This window comes from Chelonia mydas, chromosome 3, assembly GCF_015237465.2.
Source record: "Chelonia mydas isolate rCheMyd1 chromosome 3, rCheMyd1.pri.v2, whole genome shotgun sequence".
NCBI classification, from domain to species: domain Eukaryota; kingdom Metazoa; phylum Chordata; order Testudines; family Cheloniidae; genus Chelonia; species Chelonia mydas.
The window spans coordinates 160,395,162-160,414,813 of NC_057851.1; the positions used below are offsets into that span (position 1 = coordinate 160,395,162).

Sequence of the window (19,652 nt, forward strand, 5' to 3'; positions counted from 1 at the left end):
TTCTCCAATTACGGTGGTGCCAGCATTGCAGGTAGCCAGGGAGCCTTTCGTCTGCTCCCTCTGGAGGATCCCAGCAAAGAGCTGGGAAGGAGTAGGGAGAACTGGCAGCAGCTGGATTCCCCAGCGCCCTGCCACTGGACACGTGTGGGTCGGGTCCTAACACAAGATGTGAAAAAGAGACAGGACAGGGAGCAGGGGCTGAAGCAGGGAAACGCGCAGAGGCTAAAAGGCGGCCCATTATGTAATACAGGGAAAGGGGCTGAAGAGAATGAGGGGTGGGGTTGGAGGCCGGCTAGACCAGACAGCCTGAAGGGCAGGGGGGAGGTGGAACGGCGGGCTGGGGGGCAGAGCAGAGGAAGCGGGGCTGAAACGGGGAGGGAGGGGCAGAGAAACTGGCCTCCAAAAGACTCCCCTGGGCTGCCTCAGCCCCCGCAGACCAAACTCACTCCCTAGGACTGACTCAGCCCTTTCCTCCCCCTCAAACATTCCCGCTCTCCCCCCCCATCCCAAACCAAACCCTCCCCTGCGGACTCGGACTCTCCCTGTTCTCCCAGCACCCTCAACCCCCCGGCCGCCCCTCGCTCCCTGCCCCTCTCACTGGCTGGAAGAACGCGGGGGGGGGGGAACTGGGTTGCAAAGGTAGCGCAGGCGAAGGGGCGCGGGCGGGACCAGCGCAGACAGGGGGGGCTCCGAGGGGAAAGCAGCGAAAAGCCCGTCCCGCGGCTCTGCCCCGACCTTGGCAGAGTTGCAGCAGGCGGGATTGGCAGGAGCCCGCCCCTCCTCTTCCTCCCGCGGACGGGGCTCGTTCCTCCTCTTCTGCAAAGAAAACACACAAACAACAACAAAACAGCCCATGTCAAGTCCCCGACGTCTCCGGGCCCCGCAGTAGCAGCGGCCGCTCCGCATTCCTGGGATTCCAGGGCTGTGACTCCGCGCTCCAGCCCCACGCTCCACAGCGACTCCGACACGCACTCGTTCCGCAGCCGCCGCCTCCGGCCCCATTCGCTCTCTCGGGACAACAATCCCCTCCCTCTCTCCTTCCCCCACCCCCGCGGGCTGCAGCGGGAGCCCACGGCTCCCTTCACCGCCTGCAAACTCCCCTCCCGGCCGCAGCGTCCTGCCTCCGCCTCCCCAAACTCCTTCAAACTTTCCCCGCCGCAGCGGGGACAACATTATTGGGTGGGGGTCGTTGGTTTAGTTTCCCTCCCTCTCCTCCGGGAGCCCCCAAATCCGGCACCACCCTGATTTCCCCTCGCCCCAGCTGAGCAGCAATCAGCTCTTCCCAGCAGCACCGGTTCCTACTTTGTCCCCCCCTCACCAGTTGGGAACCCTCTCCCGGTCAAGACGGAAACCTTCTCTGCTGGGAAACCCTCCTGGGGGACTTTGAACGAAGCCTGAGCTACCCTTGTTGCCTTTTCCCGAGGAAGGGGGGGGCCCATTCCCAGTGCCCCTGCCCGAGAGGAGAAGCCGCCTCTACATGTAAACCCAGGTAAGCAGCAGCAGGAGCAGTAGAGTTTGCTGAAGTTTGTCCGCGTTGTTTTAATGCGTAACTTGTAGTTGGTTGTACCACTGATCGCAGCGCCGGAGCGGTAGTGACTTTTTCAAAACAGGCTTGTCATAATTTATGGCGTATGTGTGCGTTTAAAAATCGGTTCCCATCCATTATAATTTATCATCTGTTGTAACGCAATTATGGACACATTACTTGTATGTGTACATAATGCAAATTTATCTGAATTAAACTTGTCCTAATCCAGAAATATACTGAAGCAAATGTCTAAACAATATATGATTTATAGAATCAATATAAATATATATTTGTAAACAGCTGGGGACAAGCTAAGCTTTCTGCTGAGCTGCTTTCTTATTTACACTGCAGCATGACTCTGTTTAGTTTCCAGGATCCTCCTCTCCCCTGCCTCACCCCACCGGATGGATTTACCTTGTTCTTTGTTAGTTACAAGTCAAGTCTACACTGGCCATTCCTCTACAGCAAGGGCTGTAACAAGTTGGGCAGAAATTACAATATTACAAGACTGTGTGAGCATTGTGACATCTCTTCTCATTTCTAATGTGCCAAAGTCAAATAATCTTAAAAGATTCCAAAGTAACCTCCCATATTACAATCCATTTGGGCCATACAGTAGGTATTGTGTGCGTGCATGCTCGGGCATTACAATGTTTTCCCATTAGGAACACTGTAGTTTTGGTTGCAAAGGCAGTTCCATTATAAGCACCTCTCTATCTATAGTGGCTTGTAACTTTAACTTTATAGAAACAAATAGTTACTGGTAAACTGGGCAATAACAGTGATCACTCAGAGGTTGTTCCTGAGATTGTGGTATGTGGCCCACAATCAAGGGCAGTATTCACAGTAGAATGAACTGTTTTTACTCTGTTTCGGCATAGACATTTGCTATTAAAATGTGTGAAAACATACACTTACTGTATGCTGAATTCTTTAGTGCTTGTGACTTCAGTCTATAAAATGGCTCCCTTAAGCAGGAGCTCTTGAAGCCACCTGCCAGCCTTGTGAGGGTAGGAGAGATTAAAGAAGACAAGTAGTTTTAGGAGATACTTGCTGGAGATTGTCACCCTTGTCTGGTGTCTTCTGACCATTTATTTGAAATTGTCTGTATCAAACAAACATTATAATGACATACAGACTCCAGGGTTTGCTATTGCCCTTTTAGGAAGGCTGTCACTCATATCTAACATTGGTTTAAAATAAGAGGTTAATGTAGTTTTTGTACATGCATAGAATGGGATTTGGGCAATGATCTGTAAATGACTCTGCAGCTGGACCTCCCTTGATTTCAGTGGGTCTTTGCACAGACACAGGGCGTTTGTCTGAGCAGAGTTTTATGCAGGATTGGGGCCTAAATCCAAACCCAGTGGCCATGATATAGAAGTTTCTGAGCCATGCAAACTGCTGATTTCGGGCCCAGTCCCAAAGCCCTTATTCAAATGATAGTCGTTTAAATCCATGGGTTAACTCCTGGATCCCCAAGTCTGCAATCACATCTGTATGGGGAAACCCTTGTGCCCATGTAAAGGTCCGATGGCTCTGTACAATTACAGGGGTGACTGCAGGATCAGGGCCTGCATGGATGAAAACTGCAGGGTGGAGCCCTTAGTGCTGCTTTGTACATACAATGTGTCTTAAAAATATATGTTTAAAATCTGTGACTTTCAAATGTTTGCACCCCAGTAGTTACAGCTATTATAACACAATGGTGTTCCTTGAGGATTAATTAGCCACTGTTGTTAATGGCTCGTGTCATTAAATGCCAGCAGATGCCTTGTGCCTCAGTTGTTGTTGCTTAAATATGGAACAGTCTTCCATGAATTAGGTTTTTTTTGTTTTTTGTTTTTTTACTCAAATTTGCACAAACTGCTAAAAAAAATGGCTAAACCAAACATGGAGAAAGTTTTCAGCCCAAAGAAGGGTCAGAGGTGCTTTTGAAAACTGTCGGGTACCAGTGTAGTCAAAGGACCACAGATATTTTTCATCTTATTTGTCTTTACTTTGGGTCTGGAATTAATTACATAGTGCTAAAGCACAAGTGTATTATTTGACTCTGAATTTAATAGCTTTGCATGCATATCTGTAGCATGAAAGGCACACTTAAAAAAATAAATAAATCAGGCTCCTTCCTTGGCATGTCAGTTCTATTGTACCCAAGTTGTAGTTAGGTTGTTGATATAACTATTGTGAGAATGCAGTTATTTAATATGTCTTAGAAAGTTTTTCATTAGGCTTTCATACTCAGTACTTTAATTATAGGTTCCAGTTCTTCAAAGGCTTACCCATGTGCTTAACTTCATGCAATGAAGCCACTGGGACTACTTGTGTGTGTAAATATTAAGTATGTGCATACATTTTTGCCATAATAATTAGGATGTACATAGTATGATTGTACTTATCAAGCACAATTACCAAAATAGAGATTGTTATATTGTAGGGATACTATAGCAATCTTGATTTAATCCTCTTGTGCCTAAAAACATTGATGTCAACAGAAAGATTCATAAGGGCAGTTTTTTGTTGTTTTTGAAACAAGCTGTGAAGACCATTTTTCCTGTGAGAAAACTATTGACCATCTGTAGACTTTGATGGAATTTTATATAAAAGCATGTAGTTCTGTATTAATATTTAAGAATATTTAAGATAATTCTTTATTACACAGGTGGTTCAGAGTAATATCCATAGAACCCTATTGATTTAATCTTCATTAAGTTCTAAAAGACTCTTTTGTAAGGTAATATTTTAATAATTTTTATTTTTATAATACTTTCTATTTGGGGACCTCAAGGCATTTTACAAATACTGTTGAGTTAGGCTTCACAGAGCCTCATAAGGTAGGCAATATTATTGTTCTTAGTTTATAGATTGGGAAACTGAGGTACATATATTAAGTGACTTGCCCAAGGTTATATCCTAGTGTGTGGCAGAACCAGGAAGAGAAGTCCAAAGTTAATTCTAGAGCACAGGATTGTGTCCTGACCTCTTAGTCCTATGCTTATGTCTAATTAATTTTTTTCCACCAGGGAACGGGTGGGGTAGCAGAAATGAAGCCATTCCAAGGACCGTAGATGTCTTGCCATCCTAGATAAAAAATGTTTTTGTCCCCTTCTTCCCACCAAGTAACTGAGCCCAAAAAAGAAAAAGGTTGAAGGATGTCCCCCCATATGCTGATTTGGCACCCCTCGTAGTTAGAGCCCAGGGTGATCACCCTGATTACCAGCCATACTCGATCCCTCTCTTCCCAGTTGGATTCCCTCCTGCAGCTATTTCTTTCCCCTCCCAACTAGGCTATTCTTCTGCTTTGCTCCTACTGCACCAACTAACTGCAGCAGCCTGTTAAGGAGCCCAGTGTGCCACACTCCTCATCTCTATACTCCATTAGCTATAGGATGCAGCAGAACTACAGGGAATTTTGAGATGAATCTCTCTCACTCATCCCTTATCTCTCCCCCCCTCATTCCCCCCCACCACCACTTGAACAGCATGGAGTTATGCCACATGTGATTTTTCACCCATGGTTTCCAAACCCCTTGAAACATCTTGTGGCCCGCCCAGAGACCCTTGGAAAGTTAGGAAAGTTCTGGAACTCCAGGAATGTGGACTCCCGAGTGGGTGTTCTGAGGAGGAAGACTCCTGGCCCAAAATGAAGGAAAACAGTGAGAAGAGACAATGCCTTGTGACACTCCAGAAGACAGGTGGGAATAGGGTGGCCAGATAGCAACTGTGAAAAATCGGGTCACTTTTTTTTAACGGAGTGGGGGGTATAGTTGCCTATTTAAGAAAAAGCCCCTGATATCGGGACGTCTGGTCACCTTAGGTGGGAAGGAGTGAAGAGATTGTGGTTGCAGATGTTGTGGAATAAGGGGGTGGGAAAGAATTTGGGAGGGATGGTGGCCCATGAAAGGTGAAAGATAATAGCAAATGTGCGTCGGTCTGGTCGACTTAACAAAAGTGGATGGAAGGGCTGGGAGAGAGTGAGTGTGGGGTGATCCAGGTGAGGGAAAGCCCAGGGAAAGAGTAAATGAGTGAGTATAGAGACTACCCAGGAGCAGTCCTTCACACACTTTGAGCCAGTTTGTGAGTGTGTTTTCACAGACTGAGCCTGCAGCTGTTTTATGAGGTGGGCAGGCTGAAAGGTTGGTATGTGCACAGAGGGGAGGAAGAGTGGGTTTGGTTCTGGGGAAACTAAATAATGGGAGATGGGGTTGGCGGGGGAGTGTAGCAAGTTTGTATTTCTGAGGTGTTGCATACCTATAGTTTGGTTATTTTCTGTCTGACTAACCAATTCTCTAAGGTGCCACAAGTACTCCTTTTCTTTTTGTGAATACAGACTAACACGGCTGTTACTCTGAAACCTGTCTGGCTATTAATAGTCTTTTTTTTGGTAGATAATCCTTGCCCCAAAGAACAATCTTCTCTCTCTCTCTCGCTCTCTCTCTCTTTTTATAAACAATTGCCTAGTACAATGGGGACCACTTCAGATTGAGGCATCTAGGTCCTTTAATAATAATAATTAATAATAAATAATTAATTACTAACAATAATGATGGGAAAAACACAGAAAACAAGAACAAAAATCATAAAACCACAAGAAATCATTAGAGCGTAATCAAAAAATGGCCTCTTCACAGACAAAATTATTCATAGACTTTTTGTTTTGTTTTAATTTTTTTTTATCCAAGTTGTTAGGGAAATTTATCTAATTTTTTCCTGTATTGAAAATCTTATTTAGCTACACTGGAAGATCTTAAAATGCATTTGCCCCTTTTTTTGTGTGGTTTCTGTTCTATTTTCAGCTCTTTTTTAAAAAAAACAAAACTCTTGATTATGTTTGTTATAATTTACTATAAATTGAATGTTTGATAAATAAAAAAATTGTAAAGTTTTGTGGTGAAAACAAATTCTGTGAAATTTAATAAGATCAAAAATTGCTCCATGTCAAACACTTTGAAGTGAGCCCCCACCCTTGAAATTTCAACTTTTTTTGTGAAAAGTTTTAAATTGTTTTTCCACCTCTTACGAAACCAAGGAAAACAATTTAAAGATTAAAATGATGAATAAAAAGCTTAAAGCAAATAATTACAATAAATAACATATCAAAATGTTTGTTTAAACTGAAGAGATGGAAATAGAAAAGGATAAGAAGAAAAATGGGAACACACATTGAAATCAACCTGGAATAGATAGATAAATGCCTATTTACCTCGTTTAGTCACTTCATTGGTGAGCTACTACTATTACCCTAAAGCTACTGCACTTGAATAGTTCTGTCCCATTTTATTTAGTCATGAGTCACTGTTTGTTTGTTTTTTTGGCAGTGGTGCAGTACTCTTCTAATTTTACAAATTTCTGAAATGAACATGGGAATCAAGATCTCCTGATTACCAAAGCTATGTTTTAGCCACAAGAGCAAATAGACAGTATGTATTCAGTTTGTATGTATATTTTTCTCTCTTCACTGTATATTTCACCCGTATGTTAGAGTGCTGGACCTTCTGATTAGTGATTCCGATTAGTGTGTGGTAAAGGACAACATGGAACTATGACTCAGAATTTCCTTGGGATTTACAGTATTCTGTCTTAATATAGTTTTACTGATACATTTCCCTTAAGATAGAGCAAATGGCACATTTTTCTTTTGAAATCATAATAGTCTCCATTGACTTTATCTGATATGTTGGATTTGTACTTGATAATATACTATAACATGGTAATTTAAAAAATTGTTCTCATTGAGTTCAAGGGTAGTTTTGTGAGAGGAAGGACTGCAGGATCCCAGTTATTATAGTTGCCTTTATTTGTAATGACATTGGCATGATGATATTGTAATGAAATTAGATCTACTGTAATGAATTAGCAACATTAGATCATGGTGTAATAAGTGTGACATAACTGTGCTTGCACAGTGGTTTGCCTTCCAACCCCTTCATGGGGATTGACCCTTTTGGACTTTGTAGAGTGCATCCACATTTATAAGTTTCTTTCCTATGCTTGGGCTTTGTATTGTGGCATCTCCTCCTGTTCATGACCACATGCGGCTCTAATCACTGCTTAAAGTAACTGAGAGATTGCTTAAGGACAAGAATTTTAAAGCTCCTCTAGCTCTAAGCGTTCATCCTCCACCGTTTTCCCTGCTACTGCTAGCCTGGTAAAGAATTGTGGTTATTTTCAAGCAGCTATTGAAAAATACTTTGTCTGATAGGAATTTAATGATATCGTAATCTTAAAACAGATCCATATGAAAGGCATTCCTCTTAAGGGAGTCAGCATGGTATTTGAAATGTCAAACCTTTGGTATTCTAGAATTAACAGAAACCTTGGGTAATCTAATCCCAATTTGACATTCTTTAAGGGACTTTCCTGGTGCTCTGCTAATGTGAGGAGTAAAACCCAAACTTTGAAAACTTAACAGACTGCAGCAAGTTTCTTCCCTTATTTCATTTTTTTGAAAAATAAAACAAGATGTGTATTTCTATTATTATTTATTATGTTTATTACTCTAGTGCCTAGGGGGTACCAAGATTGGGGCCCCACCATTAGTTAGGTTTTTGTTTTATGTAGTAGTAATAGAATTATAATAATAGTCTAATTGAATTAGACTCTGAACAAAAAAGAACTCTGAAGAACTGTTGTTTAATGTTGTTAGTGATCTAATAAAGAGGCTGAACAGCAAGGTGCCAAAATTTGCTGCTGATGCAAAATTATTTGGGTTAGTGAAGACTAGAGAAGACCGAGAGGATCTAATAAAGCCAGATGAAAGGGCAGGACAATATCAACATTGAATTACATCTATTGGAAGGAATAGTTGAATTACTCATACATGTTACTGGGTTTTAAATTTATTATATCCACTAAGAATAAAAGACTTGGGTTTTGGTGGGTTCAGTGAACTTTCTACATCTACTTAATGTGTCACAGTGAACAGAAAAGGAAATAAAGTACTGTACTAGGATAGAATTTAAAATATTTAAATCAGTGACCACACTCTACTCAGAATACTGTGTTCATTTCTGGTCACTATATCTCAAAAAAGGTATAGCAGAATAAGAAAGGGATGTAATTAAGAGACTTCCATATGAAGATCAGTTGAAAACATTGGGACTGTTTTAGGGGGAAGATGAATAAGAGGAGACATGATACGGATGTAAAAGAATAGAGAAGGTAAACCATGTTCTCTTATTTACTCTTTCGTATAATGCATGACTAGGGGTACATCCAAGGAATGTAAAAAGCAAGAAATTTAAAACTGATGAAAAGTAGGGTTTTTTTAACACAATGCACAATCATCGGAACTCAATGCCACACGATATCATTGAGGCCAAGTAGGATTTTTTTTATAAAAGGATTTTATATATACTATATGTCAACCACTCTCTGACATGGTGTAGGAAGAAACTTCCGTTAGGGGTTATTCCATAATTGTCTACTATGAGATTTCCTGTACCATCTTCTGAAGCACATAGTATATAAACCACTGTCATAGACAGGATAATGGGCTAGGTGGACGTCTGGTTTGACAGCGTATGACAATTGCTGTGTTTCTCTGTGGTGATGGTTTTTAGTTAAAAATAATGAACCTGTAATGAGAGGACTTAATATAGCTACACCAATGCTGGAAAGGAAAGCCTATTTTGGGACTTCCATTTGTGGTCCTGAAATAAACATAACGATGATGTAATATATATTTTATGTTTTATGTATTGTGGTGGGCACACTGGGCAATGATGAGGATTAGCCGAGAGGGGAGAAGAGCTGGCACTTAGGCCCTATTTAAAGTACCATAGGGCAATTACCATTGGCACCTGTCACTGAAATCATGTAATCTATTTGGTATAATTTGTTCATTTAAAAAAAATTCTATAAAGCTCATTGTAAACTACACATGTATTTAAGATGTGCATAATATTCCTGAATTCTCTCTTGAAAAAGAAATTGGGATAATTGTTTACATCTAGATGACAGTGGTAAATGTGAGAAACATTCTAACTGTCAGAAACATGTGAGCCATTCTCTGAATGTAAGGAGCAGACCTTGGTGTAATTTAGTGAGTGTGGGTTTTTCAGAAAAAATAATTGAATTATCTCTGAAACTTTAATACAACTACAGACTTTTTTAAATTCTGCCTCTGTGTAAGATGTGAAAGTGAGGGGAAACAGTTCAATTACAACATGTCTCCTCACTTCTAATTTGTTACATTATTAAGAATCCCTTTTTCTGTGTATATTGTAACACTTTTTTAAAAGTACAATAAGAAATATTTGAAAACTGTATTGGTGTACTCAAAAGGAAAACAGGGAGTGCCAAATCCATCCCTTTAACTGAGGGCAGAAATACCCTTTTTAAATCAATAGGAGTTGCAGCTGTTTCTGCAGACAGATTGGGTCAATAGTACATAACTTCTTATAATACCAGTAAATCAGGAGTATAATGTGTTAGACACTTATATGAAAACTTAGCAAGAGATCTGTTCAGTGCTTCAGAATAACGGACTTGGCTAATATTTGCAAAGATTTGTCAAAGTCTCTATATCTGTCCAAACTGTGGAGTGCACTAATTCTGCAAAAGAGAAGGGATAGGGGGCTCTTACAGATTAAGGTAAAATGAACAATGCTGCCTGAGAAAAAGAGTTCTGTTTGAGAATTTACGCATCATAAAGTGTACCCTATCTAGCCACATTCACAAACTCTGCAAAGTTCCCCACAGCCAAATGGAACTAAGAGTATCTGCTGCTAAACTGTGCCCTGCTCTGGCCACTGAATAAATGCTTTCTCAGTATCATGGAAGTGGGGACTCTCCTGGGCTTTCCTTCCAATTCCCTTATTTTAACATTATTCACAAAATAAAAGTCAAGTTTTTTCTGCTGACTTCATGTTGGTAGTGAGGATGAAGACCCGGGTATTTATTAAGATAAGTACCTACAATTATTTGCCTTAGTTTCTAGTTTCCTGCATTTGGGAGCCACTAGCATTCCTGTATAAATCTGAAGGGTGCTTGTCTTCCTTTTGGGATGACATCCTTTTAAAAACTATGGACCTGATCCGAGGCATGTTGACTTCAATGGGCGCTGCAGCAGGCCATAACCCAGGATAAATCAGGCAGAGAGGGTGAGGTCAATAGTAATCCTTCTAGCTTTGTGCTTGTGTGTTTTTTCGTACGAAGAAAAAATAGTTTACATTCTTCAGGTTTCTTAGATTAGCTCTTATCACAGTACTCCCTCTTTTGAGAAAAGACACACATTGACTTGTAGATAAAGTTGGCTGCAGCCTTTTATTGATGAGGATGATAAAGCTAGCTGTTTGGACAGGCCTGATCATGGGGGTTTGGCAGTCTGAGATTCAGCTACTAGTAATCAATTTCCTGCTCGAGTTTCTTCATCCGATGAAGTGAGCTGTAGCTCACGAAAGCTTATGCTCAAATAAATTTGTTAGTCTCTAAGGTGCCACAAGTCCTCCTTTTCTTTTAGTGCCTACTGTATGTTCTCTCCCCTTAGAACTTCCCCTCACAAGACTGGGCAACCCTACTGGAGAAGCCTGCATTAAACCCCCAACCAATGGGTAATGTTCACTTCTGGGGCTGGTGAGACAGCACTTACTTCGCCTACATTGCCACAAGCTTTGGCCTAATTGTTTACTGTAACACAGAATAAACAAAACATCCAAGCTGTGAAACATTAGAGCTGGGACTTTCAAAAGCACTCACAAGGTGGGCTTACTTTTGTTCCCACTGCAGTCAATGGTAACACTCCACCATTGAGAGTAGAGGTAGGCCAGTGCTGAGTGCTTTTGAAAATCACACCCTCATGTAGATGAGGAAAGCGAACTCCACTCTTTGTGGGAAAACTACCTGAAGGTTCAGTATAGATAGAAATCCCTGATGAACTCTTGAGGTCGGAAGTTAGCTAGGGGGGGTTCCTGAACACACTTTATTTATGACCCTCCTGGATCTTTCTCTGGGCAGGCACCTTTCATTAGCTGAGTTTCCCAGCTACTGGGTTGGAGCCACAGAGTTGTGTCAGCAGTTTGGTGACTTCCTACCCTCTCAACAGTATGTTAAAGGTTTTAAGCTATCTAAGAAAACCTCCTGGCCAGTTGGTCCACTCCAACCCATAAGAACTCTTGTAATTCACTTATTGTAGCTCCTGTTACTTGCCACATTGGACCCTTTGTTTGCAAAATCTGATTTGCGACAGCTGTGTGAACGTGCAACATCAAGGTAAAGCCAGATCACAGCACAGTAGCCTCTCTACATACGCTGGTGCTGCTATTGCTTTGCAGTAGTTCTGCTTGCCTCTGGCACTCCGAGAACAAAGAAAAGAAGTGGTGGAATGGTTATCTTAAAACTTATTTCTTGCAGACACATACAATTTAATGCCTTTCCCCTCTACAGTTCAGTGACACTTACAAAATTCATTTGTGCTTAAAGTAGTCTCAGCCATAAAAGTGAAAACTAAAATATTACAAGAGAGTATTATCCAGATAATGTAGTATATAACACCAGCATACCAAGTATGTTTGTTCATTGCTGATGGTTACATTTCAAAAACTGGTTTTATTCACAAAAAGAAAAGGAGGACTTGTGGCACCTTAGAGACTAACAAATTTATTTGAGCATAAGCTTTCGTGAGCTACCTTTTTGCGAATACAGACTAACACAGCTGCTACTCTGAAACCTGGTTTTCTTCAGTTTCTTTGTGAAATTTAGGAAATATAAATTACTCTTAAAGTATAAAATTTATCCTAGACGCTACATTTTATATCTTGTGGATATGTTTTACATGTAATACTATTGTATTGCAGCATTTTCTTGAGAGGCATGTTTAAAGAAGAGGTATTGTAAGGAAAAGAGCCTTATTTTGCCATGTACTGTGTGTTCAGATTTCCATCTATTTTTCTTATTTTGAATTATTTTTATATTGCAGTAGCAGTCAGCAGGTACCAGGCACTGTACAAATATAAAAAAATGCACAGTCCTTATCCCAAAGGGGGTGGGCGGGGGGGTGGGTGAGAGAGAAAAAAAGGAAGGGTATAGGAACGAATACAACAAGTAGGCAGGATAAAAGCTGGCAAATGTATTTTAGTTTTGTAGGTTTGTTTGAACAAATTGTCCTTATCTGCTCTTCTCATTAGTAATGATTAGCTGGCTAGTTGCTTGAAAGTTTCTTGGTTGGAGAAGTAATTTAAAATGATAAAACTATTAAACGTACATTTAGAGTTGCATATTTCCTGCAACATATTTTGATTTCAAATTAAATGATTTCAGGGGAATATGGCTTATGAGAGAAATGATTTACTGTCATAATGTCTGATCTTGCGAAGGGATGACCACCTCTTACGGAGTCCTGACCACCCTCAAATTCCTCTGAAGTCATTTGGAGCTGTGGCTGCTTTGCTCAACATCTCAGAGGATCTGGCCTGTAACATCTTACTATTCTTTCTACCAACCATGTTCTGCTTTGCTGTAGTTCCTTCTATTATCTTTTGTGTCACTGACATAATAGTAACTTCAATATTTTTTTAGTTATTACAGTACAACTCCATATTTTTGTAACATAAAGTTATGAGTTTGTAATGCTGCACTGCTGATGAAATAAACAAGTAACGTAGATGAGGTATATTTCTGCAACATTCTAAACTTTGCCTAGTGAAGGGTATGATGTTACCTTCGACATACAAATGATTTTATCCACAAAGGTTATAAATGTGCTTTGTATAGGTTTCTGGAAAGTCTGATTTGGCTTTCTAGATTGTCACCCAGGCAGTAATTAATCTGTGAAAATATCTGACAAGGGGTGGGCATGAGTTTGAGGCAATTTGTACTTCTTTGTTGTTTGAGCCAGTAATGTTAACCTCTGTTAATGTGAATATAGGATTTCCCGGCCTGATTTACAAATGCTAATTTTGGATTTTTAGCTTGTGATACAATAGAAGTTTGTTAACAAATAGCTTAGTCCTCTGGTCATGCCTGAATGTTTAGTATACTCAACAACTGTCATTAAGTCTCTGGGAATTGCTGTGAAATTTCTCTTTCAGTTCTTTTAATATAAAATGTATTTGAAGTAAATATTCATGTCTAGTGAGACTGTGTATTCAGGCCAATAGAGCAAATGTCATGCAATTATATCTGTAATATAAAAGGGACTTCCAAGAGCTAACTTCAAGGAGCAGTGCATATTATTACATGCCACTTAGCTTGGGTTGTTCTTTGCCCCTAAGTAGCCTCATTTATATTTAGCTTGGCAGAATAATTTCAGCAGATATCAATGTTTATTTTTATGCATTCTTAAATTTTTATCTATTTAATTTTTCACAGTTGCACAAAATTATGGGTTTTAAGCATTTTGTTATCAATTTAAATGTTCACAGTTGCAGGAAATTATAAGGGGGTGAGACAATTATTTAATGGCAGTAGCCATTGAGAATCAAAAAGTTAGTTTTATAATAATTAAAACACATATTTTGACACATGATGATGACCGTTTACTAAGTAAATATTCATTAAATCAAATTCTCATAAGTTCTCAAGCAGCATCTTTTTTACTTTGCCTCTCTGTAAATTTTGCTTATTGTCAAATAAGTAAATATTTTTCCTTTGCTTATTGTCAAATAAGCAAATATTTTTCTTTGATTTGTGTGCGTCTATGTTAATGCTTACCAACATTTACTGATAAAAATCTAATCCTTTCAAGCCTATTGGAAATCTAATCCTTCCAACCAAAAAATGTAGCTATAAAGAGGATGGAAGCGAATGTACTTCTCAACAGCTCCATGTGGTGTTTTGCAGTCAGTCAGAATGATATGCTACCTTCCAGATACCAGTACAGAGGATATGACAATAACAGTAAAGGACGTCATTAATTATCCTGGAACATTCCAAGGATGAAACAATTAGTGTGAGTGGGGAAAATTTTATAAAATCAGGGATAATAACTTAATTCGTGGATGAGTTTGGAGATTCTTCTGGTATCAAGTTCAGTTCAGGAAGAAGATAGATATCAGAGATCAAGCAATAGATTTTTCAATATTGTAGGGCATGATTTTGAATTCCCTGAGCATGGGGAAGCCTTTTTAGAAGCAGAGTGACTGTTTAGAGTGTAGTCTTTACTTTAGCAGATGTAGTACCAAGCTTCTGGGCTTACAATATAAAGGAAATAACAATTGAGTAGGAAATAACAAAACACGATTCAGTTTAGAAAAGAGGTACGCTAATATGTCTGGGGGAAAATAATCTGAAACACATTCAGCAGAAGGGAGAAACCTGTGAAACTGTAATGTTGGCAGAGACCTAGTGATGAAAAAGAATAGCAAATAAAAGGTGGATACTAAGAAAGGCAACCTAAATTTTTCTCTATCAGCAAAACTTCCTGATATCAGCTCTATTAGGCTGTGGAATAATTTCTCAAGCATGTCAGAGGGAATTGCATTACTTACAGCACTAACAAGACTGGACAAAGCACCAGTAATTCCGTACTGGAAGAAAGATGAAGTAGGGAACCTAACAGACTTCTAATTTTTGCAACTGAATAGGTCTCCCACTTGGTGGTGGTTTGAGAATATAAAACAGATTTTATGACATCTGTGCTCACAAGCTTTGATAATTCTTACCATATGCAAATCTATAGTAGTGGGGGAGATCTATATTTAACAAGAGATTGGAATAACCACATATAATAGCAGTATAAAACTTAGCAGGAGACACTTAAAGTATATATTTATAGGTAGTCCAGTTTCATGGTGAATCAAGCAATCTCTTTCTTTTGTAACATAATTTTGTACTTTTGGTTACACTTAGAAGTTTGGTATGCTAACTACCATTTGGACAGCTTAGCATGCCTTAAACAGTTCCATAGACCTGCTTTCAGTGATGCACAGGTGACCACATCTCTGTTTTGGATTAGACTTAGTTTGAGTAAGGTTCTTAACTCTGCTGGTGTAGTGCTGTTGTGGACAGGAATTGATCACACAATATCACTAACTGTACAAAGAGTCTTTTCACCGCTGTCCTGCAGTGCACTTCTTCTGACCTGTGTGGTCTGCTTTGTTCACAAGAGTCACTTATCTGTGGGAACAGCGCTGCTCACACCCTGGCAGTTTATTTGCTTGCTTTTTTTTCCAACCTCAGGTTCTCAGTAGCAATCCATTCCATTGGTAGCAAGCATGCCTTGGAGGAGGTTTTTTTATTAACTTGCTGTCCACTGGACAGTAGCAGAAATGCATGAGCAGGATTGCCTGGAATTACTGTGGTGATCAAGACAAAGTTAATATTCTTCAATATACTTACTTTCAACAGGTATGAATAACTGCTCCAGATGCAAAGAAGCGGAGAATTGGGACAGTAGGGCGCATCCACACTAGCAGCACTTGTGTTGACACAGAGAGCAGTGCACTGTGGGTAGCTATCCCACTGTGCAACTGGCTGCAGTGCGCGTTGGGAATGGTTTGCAGTGCCTCATGGGGGCAGGAACGGTGTCACTTGATGGCTTCTCAATCCCTTCATTCCATGGGCATTCTACTAGATTGCCAGCTGCTTTTCAACTGCCCTGGTAACCTGCAACCCAGATATCTCTGACAGAAAGCATGGATCTGGCACTGCTGTTCAGCATTGTGCTGTGCATTATGAACACAAGGCTATAAGAGGAGCCCAACAGGGGCTATTCAGCTGGGGGATGCCTTGAAGGAGCATATTAACGCTGCAGGCTTGTCTACACTGGCAAGTTTTGTCGCCAAAAAAACTGGCTTTTGGCGACAAAACAGCAATAGCGTACACACTGCAATGTGACTTTTTTAGAAAAAAAACACCTAGTTTTGGCGACACAAAATTTCCATCCCTGTGAGAGACTTTTGTTTTTTCCCTGCCCTTTATTGTTGACAAACATGCAGTGTAGACACCACAGCTTTTTCGCCGATTTTATTGGCCTCCAGAAAGTATCTCACAATTCCCATGCTGCCACTCTGGTCAGCGGTTTGAACTCCGCTGCCCTGCAGCCAACCTGCCCCTCCCCTTTGCAAGACCTGGGAATTTTAAATCTCATTTCCTGCTTGCTGGCTTCCCAGAGGAGCTTCCCAGGTAAGCATGGCGGGCTATCGCACCAAACGCGCTCCCGCTTAGACCACTGCTGAGTTGTTATATCTGATCGGTATATGGGGAGAGGAGTCTGTTCAGTCGCAGCTGCGAGTGACCCGTAGGAATTGGGACGCACATGGGCAAATTTCTCGAGGCCTGTGCAAAAAGGGCTACGATCGGGACACACAGCAGTGCAGAGCGAAGATAAAGGAGCTGAGGCAGGCGTACCATAAAGCAGGAGAGGTGAACCATCGCTCTGGTGGTGCACCTAAGACCTGCCGCTTCTGTAAGGAGCTGAATGCTATCCTTGGTGGTGACCCCACCTCCATCGCCAATAGCCCCGTGGATACTTCGCAGGCAGCAGAAAGAGGGGGTAACCCGCAGGCTGAAATTCTGGATGAAGAAGTCGAGCTAGAAGAGGATGTGGTGCTCCCAGTGGGGTCGCCCGGTGGGGCAGGCAGCCAGGAACTTTTCTCCACTCCAGAAGTGCTCAACAGGAAGCAGATGAGATGCTGAGTAAGTTGCTGTGGCTTGTGTAGGGAATCAAAAAGTGGGAGGCAGGTAGTGTTTTCTGTGAGCTGGATGTTGCCCTGTGTACCTAATCTGCATGGCCAAACAGGGTGTCGATGGGCATCGAGACCTGCAGGGAATCCTCCAGAGAGAGGCTCTGGAAAGTTTCCAAGAGGTACTTGTTAATCCTCTGCCACAGATTCCAAGGGATTGCAGCCTTGTTAGTTCCCCCATTGTAGGAAACTGTATCATGCCATTTAGCAATCACTGGAGCTGTGACCAAAGCAGCACATAGCTGAGTTGCATGTAGACCAGGGTGAAAGCCGCAAGCATTCAGCAGTTGTGCTCTGGTGTCTCTGGTCACCCGCAGCAGAGAAATGTCAGCCAGCAGGTTGGCTGCTTGTGAAAAAGTGTGGGATAACTTTAGAATGAGTTCTCTGCAAAGCTGCCCTGCAAGCCGTGACCTTTTTATCCGTACGCAGAACGACCTTCCCTGCACTCCTGACACTCACCATGATTGGGGTGGTCGCGGAGCTGTGGGCCTGCCTAGAGTCTGAGAGAAAGTGATTTCTACTAGCAAAAGGCCCTTTTTACTAAAATGTTTGAATCATTTGCTGGAATGTAACAATCCCTCTTCTGTTCAGCATAGACCTTGAAGAACATACCCTGCAGACCGGCTTCGGCAGATAAGAAAAAACCCTAGGCACAGCAAAGAAGACCTGTTCCGCGAGGTGCTGCAGCATGGTGAGAGACAGACCAGGGAGCGGAAAGAGTGCTGGGGAGCCGGAAGGCAGGGCAGAAAAGAGAATGCAGCATTTGCTAGGCAAGCGACAGAGCGGATGATAAAAGTGATGGAGGATCAGACAGGGATGCTCCAGTCTCTGATACAGCTGAGCAGATCTGAGCAGATCCGTGGTCAACCTCCCCTACAGCACATGCAGATGCACAATTCTTTGCCAACCCCACCCGCCTCTATGCCCACACATTCCTTTTCACTTCATAGCCCTCCTGAGCCTCCCCATCGCTCCACCCCCTCTCAACAGCTCGCACAATGATAACTGGAGCTATGCACAGTTGTGTGGTTTTATCTTTTTTTAACCATAAATAAAGGCTAAGGTATTTAATGGTACAGCGTTTTTATTCTGTGTTCTACAAAAGCGTATAGCAATCATTCAGTTGTATCCACTCCCAGTCTCTATTCAAACTCAAATTAATGGTACCTAATCACATGAGCCACACCATCAGGGGCTCGTTCACCTGCACATCTATCAATGTGATATATGCTATCATGTGCCAGCAATGTCCCTCTCCCATGTACATTGGCCAAACCAGACAGTCTCTGCGCAAAAGAATAAATGCACACAAATCTGACATCAGGAATCATAACATTCAAAAACCGGTAGGAGAACACTTCAACCTCTCTGGCCACTCAGTAAAAGTCTTAAGGGTGGCAATTTTGCAACAGAAAAGCTTCAAAAACAGACTCCAAACGCATGTTAAGTATCCTCACACCTTCTTGTCAACTGTCTAAATGGGTCATCTTGATTATCACTACAAAAGTTTTTTTTTCTCCTGCTGATAATAGCTCATCTTAATTAATTAGCCTCTTACAGTTTGTATGGCAACTTCCACCTTCTGTGTGTGTGTGTGTGTGTGTGTGTGTGTGTGTGTGTATATATATATATATAGCTTCTTACTATGTTCCATTCTATGCATCGATGAAGTGAGCTGTAGCTCACGAAAGCTTATGCTCAAATAAATTTGTTAGTCTCTAAGGTGCCACAAGTACTCCTGTTCTTTTTTTAAAGTAGCACTCAGTAATGTGACCAAACTGACAGCTGAACACACACACATTTGTTGGCTTCTTGTGTTTGTGGGATGGGTGGGTGTGGGTGTGTGTGTGTGTGTGTGTGGGGGGGGGTGTTGGGGAAGTGTGTGCCTTGGGGGAGAGTGAGTGTGTGAGCATATGCTGTCTCTCTAAGTTCAGGCAGCAGCCGGAAGCAACCAGTCCTGAGGCTGAAGCTGGTGCACAGATAGCTGATGGTCCCTTTCCCCCCACCCCCAGCTCAGGAGAGGGACACCCCAAATCAGCCCCCGCCTCCCTCCCTGGCTCTGTTTCTCCCCCCCACCCCTGCCCTGCCTGCTTGCCACTGTGGTCCTAGTGATTCCACCTAGTGTGGTCCCAGGATTCCACATTCATGTTTTGATTCGTTGACTCCCTCAGAGTTCTCCCACATTCTCTTCTCCCCACAAACCAAGGAGATCCACCCCCTCCCCTGTAGTCCTGGCAGGAGTATGTTTGCTGCTGGGAGCTGGCATGCTTAACTGAGCAGTAGCTATGTGAGCTCTCCATGCTGAGCAGTTTCAAAACTTCCTGGGGCTTTGAAAGAAGATGGGTGCATGTCTGTGTAGCTGGATGCAGGGCAACAGAGTTCAAAACTGTGAGCACAGTGGTCATGGTGGGCGTTGTGGGAAACCTCTTGGAGGCCAGTTACGGTGATGTAACGAATGCAGTGTCTACACTGACACTTTGTCAATCTAATTTTGCCACCAA

General features: G+C 41.8%; 1 protein-coding gene across 2 annotated transcripts in view; it reads left to right on the top strand.

Moving 5' to 3' along the window:
• Window positions 1–702: 702 nt before the first annotated feature.
• The window catches only part of PTPN14 (protein tyrosine phosphatase non-receptor type 14), a 175,141-nt gene continuing 156,191 nt past the window's right edge, over window positions 703–19,652 (top strand). The window contains exons 1-2 of one of the 2 annotated variants that reach the window (XM_043543657.1): window positions 703–1,489; window positions 5,011–5,223. The gene's annotated coding sequence lies outside the window, so the exon portion shown is untranslated. The remainder of the gene's footprint in view (window positions 1,490–5,010; window positions 5,224–19,652) is intronic. The other variant, XM_007064750.4, reaches the window with a different exon arrangement.